The 12,256-nt window shown below is 38.1% G+C and overlaps 1 long non-coding RNA gene across 1 annotated transcript; it reads right to left on the bottom strand.

The window, feature by feature from the left end:
- Positions 1 to 3,109: 3,109 nt before the first annotated feature.
- Positions 3,110 to 7,293, bottom strand: LOC116697915 (uncharacterized). Its single transcript, XR_004334079.1, has 3 exons — positions 7,283 to 7,293; positions 6,262 to 6,266; positions 3,110 to 3,307 (listed from the first exon to the last, which is right to left on the bottom strand). It is a non-coding gene; the product is annotated as an uncharacterized LOC116697915 (long non-coding RNA).
- Positions 7,294 to 12,256: the final 4,963 nt, after the last annotated feature.

Genomic DNA, 12,256 nt, shown 5'->3' with positions numbered 1-12,256 from the left:
CGGTCAATTGTTATATCAAAAATGATTTTAGACATTATAAGGTGTTTCCATTCATTTTAGCACTGAATTGCACAACATTCAAGCAGACATTTGCGAAAATGTTTTTCTAGACAAAATGGATTGCGCCATGTACCAACACATGATCAACATTGCAATATTTCTTCGTTTTGTGGTGGTTTACAACCATAAAAGGACCTGAAACTTAATCGCAATTCATTATTTATCCGGCAAATAACGTTTCCATCAGCGTTGATCGCATAAGCCGTATATCGATCAAGGGAAAATCCTATGAGACGTATTTCCTTTGAGTTGTTAAATATGAAATTTATGAAGTTAAATTCCATTCCAAGGCATTTTTCAATATCACATAATTCAGATAAAAGCATGTGGATGGAAACATAGCTTGTGTTCCAGTCCAGCAATTGTTCCAAACAACCAGGGGCTAAATTGCTTGAAAGAAAGCCAGCCATTGTTTTTCCGCTGATGTAGCATACCTTTTCATTACTGCTGTGTCAAACGGAGCTCAGCATTATAGAAGCCAGTTTGAATCCATGACTACTTGTGTGGTTTGAGTCGCCCTAACCTGCTGTGTAATTTATTTACCGGTGTGTTGTGTATGTACACACAAATTCTCTTTAGCGAACATCTACACCAACCTAGAGAGAGTCTTGTTTTGTCCCATACAGTATCTTAAATGTATGTATTGGTCAAGGTTATTTTCCTTTCCTTTTGTAAGATAAGATAAGATAAGATAGACTATTACTCCAACACTGGGGAAATTTCTGTATACAATTCTTGTATTTCTTGTGCAGCCAGAGTTTTCTTGGCCCATGGAATGAAACATTAATAGTAGAGAAACATATGTGCAGGTCGGGTGTTCAAGGTAAACTCTTGCTTGTTATCCTCCCATTAAACATGTTTAAAGCAGACCTTCTGTGGGCGTACGGCTGTGCGGTATGTCGACTTTTTAAGGTATATCAAGATATTTTCAGACGAGATATGGGATAAGACAATACCGTTTCAATAGATATAGTTTGATGTTGCATAACACACATGTCTTCCAAAAAGCTGTGCTTTTGTTTGCGTCTCCCCTCTCTCACACTCTCCTGCAACCCAACTCGCTCACAGGCTCTTCTGCAACATGGTGGGAGACACCATAGACATACTAATACTCTTTGTTATGTCTATGGGAGACACAGCCTGGTCCACATGGCTGACATCTGGTTACCTTTTTTAATTGTTCGCACAGGTGTATATTTATTTAAGCGGGAGAGGAAAACATGTATTTGTTGTAAACTCTTCATGCTGGTAACGTTCTGTGAGTAAGCGAGAGTGAGATGTGACCTTCTACCAGATTATCATCGCTCATAAAAATCCAGCCCAATGACAATACAGACATTGATTACATGAGGCACATGTAATACTGGTGACCTGCCAATGCACAATCCACACGCGCTGGACCCGTTCATTTGAGTCAGCTGTCTTTCTGCGAGTAGAGAATCCAGTCTGCAGTGTAGTTGAAACACTTACAAACCAGAGAATTGTATAGCATTGTAACCTCTCTCTCGCACAGCGGCCGACAGGGGCAAACGCCCTGCAACTTAAGAAAACTCATGCAAATAGACAAATCACAAGAAAGTTAAGAAAACAACTTCATTGATTTGACAAGACATGCACCGCATTCAGCAAACGTGCTGCAAATACACACGACACAACCAAATACATAAATGCGCTGCAAACGTAGAAATGCTGCAATAAGAAAAGCACACAAACCTCGAAAAAGAAGCGATGCTAAAAGAAAAGCATACAAACCCAGAAAAACAGCAGCCCTGATATGGCTTAAACCACGTCAAGGTTATCCGCCGATGCAGTTTTAAATGTTTTGAGTCGTGAGAGACATGTCCGTAAACTCGTGGTAATAAAACGTTTTATAACCACAAGTTTACAGACACATATCGGCTGATTGAGGATCTTTACCTGTGACCTGAGCCGAGACACCCCCCACCAAACGAGAGAACACTTAATAGTTATAGTTTATGATCTCAAGGCAGTTGCACACCGTTGCACAACGTTCTGAGATTGAACATGTTTTCATTCTCTCTCTCTCTCTCTCTCTCTCTCTCTCTCTCTCTCTCTCTCTCTCTCCTCTCTCTCTCTCTCTCTCCGGGCAAAGATCAAACTTTTCCACTGAGCGCTCCCTCTAGAGGCCTTCTCTTCCGTTGTGTGATCGGGATGCAGCTTTCTTTTGTTACATTTGTTTTCAGAGTTTGTGTGCTTTTCTTTTTGCATCGTTTCTATATTTGCAGCACGTTTGCTGAATGATGTGTAAATTACTGAAGTTGGTTTCTTAACTTGCTTGTGTTTTGTCCTGTCGGCCAACATACTCTCGTCTATGAGCCTCTCTCTCTCTCTCTCTCTGTCTCTCTCTGTCTCTAGTCAAGGACTAAATGAGAAGGCAGAGTAAACTGTGGGGAGATGATATTACAGATATTAAGTTTTGTTGTGCTGGTTGTCTCTCTCTCTCACTCTTTCTCTCTCTCTCTCTCTCTCTCTCTCTCTCTCTCTCTCTCTCTCTCAATCAGTCGGTTGTTGAAAAGAGCTGAAGGATCATTCTCAGAGTCAGAGATAGGCCTGATTTTATCTAATATAGTCTATTTATTTATAATTTTTCACTCAGATATTTTGCAGCTGCATGTTTTAAAACAGAGTAGGAAACCCTACATGTGGCTTTGAACCATTTAGCCCACTTTGTAGAAAATATCAAGAAATACTGTGTATTGTGTATCGCCAATCAGCCGAAAAAGACTGAGATATGATTTTTGGTCTGTATCGCCCAACCCACAGTGGGCGCTCAGATCAGGAGGCTTTGAAGAAATAGGTCTGCACTGCAATTAAAGCTGTGCTAAATTAAAAAAAAAAAAAGTTTTTAATGAAAAGTAAATGGTTAGTGGCCATGTTAATCATGGTGAGGGTGTCCTCTGTCCCGCTGGGTACAGGTATATGCAAATCCTAAAGGTCCCAGCTGATCTGTTATAGATGTGGCACAGGGTACTGAACAAATATGCATGATGCATTGGACATTCTAAACGCACTGTGTCTTTATTTCTTATTTTTAAGATTATTTTTTCAGACATTTTAGGCTTTTACTTTGACAGGATAGCTGAAGACATTAAAGGGAAGAGAGAGGGGGAATGACATGCAGCAAAGGGCCGCAGGTCGTAGTCGAACCCAGGTGCGTTGCGTCAAGGAGTAAACATCTATACATGGGCGCCCTCTCTACCTACTGAGCTATCCCGGCGCCTCGGCACTGTGCCTTTTTAAACGCCTTTAAAAAAGATGCAAATCAGCACTGCTCATCTGTAATCCAGTTGCAATACAAAAGAATATTACAGTACAACAGAATCTCAAGCGGGAGATAATTCTGTTGAAACTGAACTTGAAACTGCATAACTTTTTTGTGATGGTGTCCTTGGGAGGAGCTCTAGCCATAGGCTGATCCACGGCAGCTTTTAGCCGTTCAGCTGATCTAAAGCGTGCGGGAACAGTCTGTAGCTCGAGAGACTGGAATCTTTGATCCCTTGAGTCTTCCTCAAGTAATGCTTGGTATAAATGTTGTAAAGCCAGGGAAGCTCACCCTCATTCATTTAGAGCCGGGGGCGGGTCCAGAAGGGGTTGTCAATCTCACCATTGTGATTTCTATTGGATCAGAGTACTGCCATTGGCTGCCTGTTCGGACAATCTCCCCAGCCCTTGTCACATGACCAATTAATGTTTCCATGATGACTATCCAAAATTCTGATGCCATAGAACCAGCACTGGATTATTTATTTATTTTTATTTTTTTTGAAGTGGCAGACTGAGCCTATAGGAAATGTGTATTCTGATATTTAATTTTTTTTAAATAAAAACAAGTGAAATTAATACTGAATGTGATGTCTAATATCCTATATTTTGAAGCCGATTTTGCATTCTGATAGAATGTTCTTTGCCCCCACCTGACTTATTATTGGTCCCCGCTGTGCCATCCCACTTGAAAAATCCTAGAATGGCAGCTGAGGGAGTGTATGGTTACAAATTAATGTCTAATCTGTCATCTAATGCCTTGTGGAGATTTCCAATCTTTTCTTTGCTTCTTTATGCACATTAATACAAATTTTTACCTGGGGTGCCCAAACTTTCCAGCCCCACTGTATAATGACTTATAAATAATTATGATGGCAGAACCAGGGTAATTTGATTGAAAAAAAAATCAACTGAGCATGAATAGTCCTTTAAGTGGGGACCTTTTAACAAGTAAACAGACATGTGGAATGTCTCTCCAGGAAGATGATTTTCTTGTAGACTTTAACCTTTAATTATGTTTGAGATTAACCTTTAACTCTCTAATTAATGATAATATGAGCTAATTTACGACTCCACTTCAGAACCGAACATTCATCCATGTAAAAACCTGAAAATGAAATACCACCAACACCCTGCCGTACAGGGAAAGTGGATAAGGCATATTGCAATTAATTTAGCAAAAACCTAGGCACACTGTGGCAAAGATACATTATACAATTATCTGCATAAATAGCATATTTCATATCACTGCAGGCACCATATGGGATATTCCTTGTTCAAATGTCTGAGGAACAGAAGAGAAAAACATCAATAATCTTGTGTTTTTAAGTTGAATTGGCACTATATTTTACTCACATAGAGCACAAGTCAGTAGGATAGAGAATCTGGATTTGAATATAAGCTGATTGACTGGAATATAAACTGAAATATAAATGGGACTTGAATAATGAGGAAGAAAGTTTCTTTCACTTGTCATATCCTCAGTCAGTGTAAAGAGTGATAATCAAGAGTATAGTAAATGGACATTCCCAGACAGGGAAGATGCACTGCTTCCTTAGGCTGGACTTCTGTCACCAAATGGTAAGTATGTTAAGCCTGTACTAGCTAGCTTCTTTAGATGTCCTGCATGGTGGTATCCAAATACTGTATGTAGTAAAGTATGCCTTTTTCTCTCACATGTTCTACTACACAGAATTATAGAATTTTAATATAATTGTTGAAATCTGCATTGGCAATAACGCTCAGTCCAACACAATGTTGATCTAATAAACAAAACCTAATCAAATAAATGTACTCTGAATTTGTTATTTAGGCCTGCATCACAAATACAATTCTTCCTTAATCGTATCTTGACAAGAGACCTCCAATTCTTGTTACTTTTTTTTTAGACAAAAGACTTCACCAAACAGTGACGTGGTCCTCCTCTGGGCCAAAACACTATGAGAGAACTTGGTTTGTTTGAACTAGATATTAAAGTGAGAACTTTGTGTGTGTGTGTAAGAAACTGCATCACTGCGTTGATGAAAAAACAAATAACGTAGCCCTCTGTTAAATGTTACCCTGAAACTGCCAGAACACACTGTAGATAAATGTAGAACGGAAGGTGCTTACCCAAAGTTCATCAAAGTGTAATCAGTAGTTCTCAGCTACGCTACCGACAATACCAGTCAGTTTCAATCCAATCCAAATGATTTAACCAAACCCTTGAAACCTTAATCTTAGGAAGAAATATCTGAAGATGTCAAATCTTATAAAAGTAAAACCAAGAAGAGAAATGAGGCAATGAGCCAATCAGACAATCCAGATCATTCTTCCTAGCTAATGTGTTCCTTCTTGCGAAACAAAAGCTCGCCTCCATAAAATGTTCAAAATGGAATAATGTACCTTCTCTTCTTTGAAGATTTATGAAAGAACAAAGCAGCCGTGACATGAAAATGTTTTTTTTGTGTGATTTATGAATCTGAGATGCAAGCCATGGATCAAGACACCTTTGTTTTATGGAGAAGCCTTGAAATATACAATATGAACGTTAAAGCTTTGTGAGAAGGTGCCCTCAGCTGTTTGTTGTTGAGTGCAGAAAATAAAAGGCATCTATTTTGCTCAGTGGAGAAAAGTTGACTAACTCAAATAATTAGCTTGGGTCTGAGCTGTTATTATGCCTTTATTCACTGCACTCAGTTAATAATGTTACCTTTTGATGTGTGGTTTTAACACCTTTCTTGCTTTAAAAGGTCCCTGCATCAAAAACAGGTAATTTCATCTCGGCGTCCTTTTCAAAGCTGGGGCCAATTAATGTGTGTGTGCGTGTGTGTGTGTGTGTGTTTGTGTGTTTGTGTGTTTGTGTGTGTTTGTGTGTGTATGTGTGTGTGTGTGTGTGTGTTAATTCCTCAACTTGTCAACATAATAAGTTTCTGGCACCCAGGCTCCAGTTAGTCTGGCACTACCACACCTGACATCCAACCCGACGGCCTGGCTTGTCATAGGGATGGAAAAATGCCAAACCATTTTGGCAATCTAAAGCTGAGCCTTGGTTGACAGCATGGCTGCCACTTCCAGAATATAACCTTATTACACAAGAAAAGTATTCAGATCCTTAATGTGACTTATGTTACAAAAGCTGACTAAAGAAAAGACCATCACTAAAACCTTACAATTACTCTGAAATGTGTTGCGTCTTCTCTCAGATCTCAATTTGTGTTACCACTTCCGTATCGTAGGACGAAAAGAATGGCAACATGACTCCTTGGATGCATCCTATCTTGTCTCACTGAAGGCCCCTCTCCCCTTTGCATATGGGTTAGGAGGACAGCATTAATAGTTCAAGAGCTAGATGAAGCACTTGTTGATGTGGACATGGTGTCTGTGGACATTTCCAATGTCCTTCAAACATAATTCATTTTAGCCTTAATATTTCCTTAGGACAATAACATTGAAAATTGCCACTAAGACAAAAAGTAAAATTACCTGTTGAGCTTCTAACTTGGATAATACAATGTGACTTTCCTTTGGGTTGGGATTTTCGGGCTTCCTTCCTTTCCTAGAGGCGGCATCTAGTCAATTTCCCATCCAAATGTAAGGCAAATTTGTAGCAAATTTTCAGAATGTCTAAAAAGTAAATATGAATTACTACGCATTTCTATCCACTACTGTTGCGCGAATATTAATAGTTGGTTAAATTGGGAAACAGTTTTTGGCACTAACCTCAGTCAGGTGCTACTTCAGAATGAGACCGTGTAACATGATGACGTGCCAGTCTAATGTCAAACAAATAACAAACACAATGGGAAAACATGACATTTACCATTGTTAAGTTGAGGAAAAGTTACAGTCTCCATCGTTCCACAAAGATATTGATATTTCCATCTCTCCAACTCAAAGAGAATAAGCAATATGCGTACGTCCTGACTTATTCACTAGGCCTGTTGCTGCACTTGGTCACGTTTCTTCTAAGTTTTACACATTTTAAACATTTTGCGATATTTCATGTTACTATAATTTCTGACATTTCCCATTAGGCTTTGTGCACAAAAATGCACTTTACAGAGATGATTGAGAAACTGCAGGTTTCGCACGTCTGACACTTTCGCAACGGTTTTGTCACTGGTGGTTATTTTTTGAAATAGACCAATGCTAACTGTTTCAGCAATCAACCTTAACATTTAAGGCATAATCTCCTTTAAGCAATAACTTCACACTTCATATCTGATTCACACATCAGCCCATCTGAATCTGCTAGCCATGTGATAAAACTGAATCTCACAAGCCTATTGAACACGGACCACAAACCAGTTTTGTAAAATGTTCTGTCTAAAAAAAGATGACTTGTTATCAAGGCTGTTCACTACCTCAAAGGGCAAATCACGGAAAAGGTCCAATGAATGCTTGGCTGGCGTTAATGTTGTAGGAAGGAGATGATTAGTGCACTGTCGTAGAGTGAATTTCCTGACCTTGATAATTAAGTTCTTGGTAAAATAGATGACTCTCATCATCCTTTGAGAATTAGTAGACCACCATGTTAATATTGAAGCAGCAGAAAGGTAAATCAATGTAAATGTACACATTTTAAGACACTGCTAAGATAGTAACATTAAAAATAAGACTTCCTATGACATTCATAGCTAAATCTCACATATCAATAATAGTTGTTGAAAAATCAAAAATTAAACAATGATAGAAATTGAAAAATGTATGCATTCACTTTTTTCCCTAATGCTCTTTTATTTTAGACAGTTAATGTATTTTAAGGTCAATGTTGATGTTGAAGGTTTATAGTCAGGGTTACTTCTAGGTAAGGATTATGAACCCAGGATCACATTTTCGAATAGGTGGACAGACAAACGGAGATGATCAGAAAGCCCTTCTTGACACCGGTTTTATCATGGGAGTCTTATCTTAATTTCTTTGACCCTTCTAATTCTGCTTATTTATTGTCACTATGCAAATGTTTAAATATACAAAGTCATCCTAGGGTAGCACACAACAACATTACAATAAAAATAGCATTTAGTAGGTGCAGCCTAGTAACAGATTATGGTGGCAAGCAATTTAAGCAAAACTGAACAGTAAATTCATTATCTCCAACATATATGCTTTATGCTGCAAGCGTGCAGTGTGCACATTTGCACTGCCACTAAAATCAAACTCCCTGTTTTGCTGTGATTTGACCTGAAAGAGAACATACAGTGGCCAACAGGGGCATAATCTGAGAAAGGGAAGAAAAAATGAAAGACCATGGCAGTCCATAATAAAATGTACTGTACTGCATGTGTGCCAGGAAAACTATATATGTGGTTAATAACCAATTTTACTGTTTCACTACCATTCATTTCAGATCCGGACTGCACTGGAAATTAGTTTTGTGCTTTCAAAGTAAAGTAAAATTGGTAGAACTGGTATTTTCTAAAGGAAATGACATTTTTTTTAAATGTGGCACCCACTCTTGGAGATGGTAATAATTACTTGCTCTGTCTAGTTCTCGATGCAACCTTCAAAAGCATTTGGGACAGAACCTCCCACTATAAAAACCTTACAAATTTTGTATGGAGACATGAAAAAGGCCATAGATTGTTGCAATGCTAAAATGGTGTGCTCAATTATCTGAGCATTTAAAAAAGAGATTACCGTATAAGCCTCGACATTACAGATATTAAAGAATTCAAATACAAAATGGAAACACTAGTGGAAAATTAATAATTGTGTATATAAATGTTAGTAAACAATTCTGTCTATATTGAAAATGTGGCTGCATAACCCTGTCATCCCCCAGGGTTCAACATTTCTCTTTGGCCAAATCCTGCAAGATACAGGGTGAAAACCAGATTACACACATTTACTAATACTAGTATTTCCTTTACTTAAATAAAGACAAGACAGAGAAGGAATTTCTCAGTTATTGGTAATGTTTATTCCGAGGCTAGAAAGACCAAAGGCCCAGTCAGAAATCTTGGATCGATTCCGATCTTAGCTTCAGCAGCAACATCAAGGCAATATCTAAATCAGCCTTTCATCATTAAAACAAACAAATAGCAAGAGTTACAGGTTGCATGTCTGTACAAGATTTAAAGACACCTATTAATGCTTTAATCTCCAGCAGGCGGGACTATTGCAAAGTTCTCTTGTTTGATCTTTCTAAAAAAGAGAATTTGACAACTGCAGCACATTCAAAATGCTGCTGCCAGACTTCTGACAAGTACCAGAATAGCTGAACACAGTACTTTTACTCATAAGTCTGTACACTAGATATCTTAAAGTGCCTCTGTTCATTTATAAATGAGTTAATGGCCGAGGGCCCAACATTTTCTGACATCTTTGAAGAATATAAATGCAGAGGGTTCTTTAGATATAAAGCAGTGCTAGTGCCTTAAGTAAAATATTTCTTTAGGTAGATACTTTCCCGAATAATTTTAGGGTACTAAGGCTAATAAATAGCTGTCTTAAATGCTAAATAATCTTTGTATTTTACAAACAAAAAAACCTGAGAGAGAACTTTAAAGAATCCATGAATGAGCACAGCACCAGACATCTGATGCCCCAATGGGAAAGATTTTTATCTGAGATTTATCTCTTGAGATATTAAGACAACATTCCTGAACAGTGACCAGTGAACAGTGACGTTTTTTTGATGGCAGAAGATGCCTGAGTGAGCAGTAAGAAATTCAATGGTTGCTCTCAAGGATTTATATGCTCCATTATAACCCCTACTCTGACCCCTGTCAAGACTTGGACAATCGATTTAGTTTTCTCTTGTTGAACCTGTTGATACAAAATGTATAGTTCACTGAGGTTTTTGACCAATAATAAACCATTTAATGTAGACGTTTCAATCATCTTTTGAACACTTTTTAAACATTTTTTGTGTCCTTATTTACTGCAACACACTTGTATATCTCATATATTTCTTCACCATTCAGTATTTGGTGGGTAGCGAGGTGTGGACTTTCTTTGCACCCCTAATAAAATAGTCAAATAGGAATGTTCTAATGCTTTTGGTTATCATTTTTGCAAGGGCAAAAGTCTTTTGTCATTACAGTGCATGCATTATCTTCTGTGGTTACGCTTTAAAAAATACATGCAGAAAAAAACAAGTGTTTGCTTGGCTCTCTCTGGTTAAACCAATTTGTTTCACAATCCATCATTTTTCTACTATACTATCTTTGCCTTGTGTGCGTTATAGTCAGTCTATTGACATCATCTTAGAAGTTTACTATTTTCAATGAAGAGGAAACCGTAATGGTGGTGTGTTCTATCTTCCACGTAAAATCTTCAAGTGTCTTATTGCCCATAGCTAGCTACATTCAACCAACATCAAACCAAATAGCTTGATGTCAGTGAGACAGTGTGTTTTATACTTACTCTGTAATCTGCCTGAAAAAAATCTGGAGTTAATAAAGTATGCACAGAGAGAGCATACAGTAGCCTCTACTTAAGTGATGGCAACACAGCTAAATGTGCATAAATTCCAAGCTATGAATTTCAGTTCTGCAGCCGCTAATGGGTTTCCTCATTTGAAACTTTAAAATAATTTTACATGTTTGTAGCACATTATGCTGAAAACTGTTTTCCATGTTTGTAAATGAGAGAAAAAAGGATCTGATATAACAACCCGCTTTTACACCCAACTCATCAAATTAAGCAGCTTGTTCCGTGCCGTCAGCGTCTGATGCTGCGTTTCCAGGTAGCCGGCTATTTTCATAAACGGACATTTAAGAATCGTTTTCAGAGGCCAATTCTCCATTCGCCTTTAAACGAAGAGCGCAAACAAAGGGAAATGTCTCAGTTTTCAAAAAAAACTATGTACGTGTAAACGGGGTATGATACCGCACACGAGGCACCTTTTAGCATCTGTATGAAGAGCATCAGGCTTCGACTGTGGCGCTGTGAGATGACGTGTGGTATAACGAGTGCCAAAGTTTGTATCTATAAAGAGCTCCAAGGTCAGCATGGATAGATGGATGTAACAAACACTTAAATACAGTCTACGAACAAACACAGGACTCTCACCTCTCCCACGAAACAGCTGTGTCCATTGTGAAACCGTAAGTCAACGTTGTACATAACGTAAATCAACGACATATTTACTTAACTAACATCACATATGTGATTTACGTCGCAATCAAATTATATCAACCCAAACCCTGACCTTTTCCTAAACCGAACCAAATAGATTAGTTGCCTAAACCCAAACAATACTTTGCACCCAGATCATTAAAAACAGCAAGGGATCATCACAAAGGGTCTGGTCTGTATGCAACGAGTTGGTAGTGAGAATTTGTTGTCAAAACAACTCTGGATAATCTGGAAAATAGGTTTAAGTAAATCAGAAATAATCCAGTCATTGGTTTTGCTGCAGTCCAAAATAAAATATACCATTGATCTTCACAGTGGCTGTGAAGCCCCTTGTGTAAAAGTTGTATGTAATTGTTGCATTGATAATATTATACTGATGGAATAAGTATGTGGGAAACGTACTATACACATTTGTGCAGTCTGTGTTGCTTTGAGGGATTTATTCTGTGTTTTCCAAAGTGTCACACCTCACAATAATTATCCAGGTCAGGCTTGCTACAGTAATACAGATATGCTAACATTTGAGTAAACGTGAGTAAGCCAAGCAGAATGACATGGGATGGCCATGTCAGTTGTTTGTCAATCAGTTTGCATTAAATATATCTCAATTTTTTGATGGATTGCCATGACATTTTGTACAAAAATTTGTGATGCCCTGTGAATGACTTAGGTGATCTCCTGACTTCTCCTCTAGCGGAGCATGTTTAGCAATAACTTAATAATCACACAATAAGGAAGTCATAAATATGGGAACATGTTTTCTTGGATAAATGCCACATGCTACAATATGTGCTTGCCTTCTACAGAAAGAGAGTATAGTACTTCTTATCAGTACAAGCCACAGATT

This window comes from Etheostoma spectabile, chromosome 11, assembly GCF_008692095.1.
Source record: "Etheostoma spectabile isolate EspeVRDwgs_2016 chromosome 11, UIUC_Espe_1.0, whole genome shotgun sequence".
Taxonomy (NCBI): Eukaryota; Metazoa; Chordata; class Actinopteri; order Perciformes; family Percidae; genus Etheostoma; species Etheostoma spectabile.
Note: the sequence above shows the minus strand (reverse complement) of the source record. Positions and strands in the feature narration are given on the sequence as shown.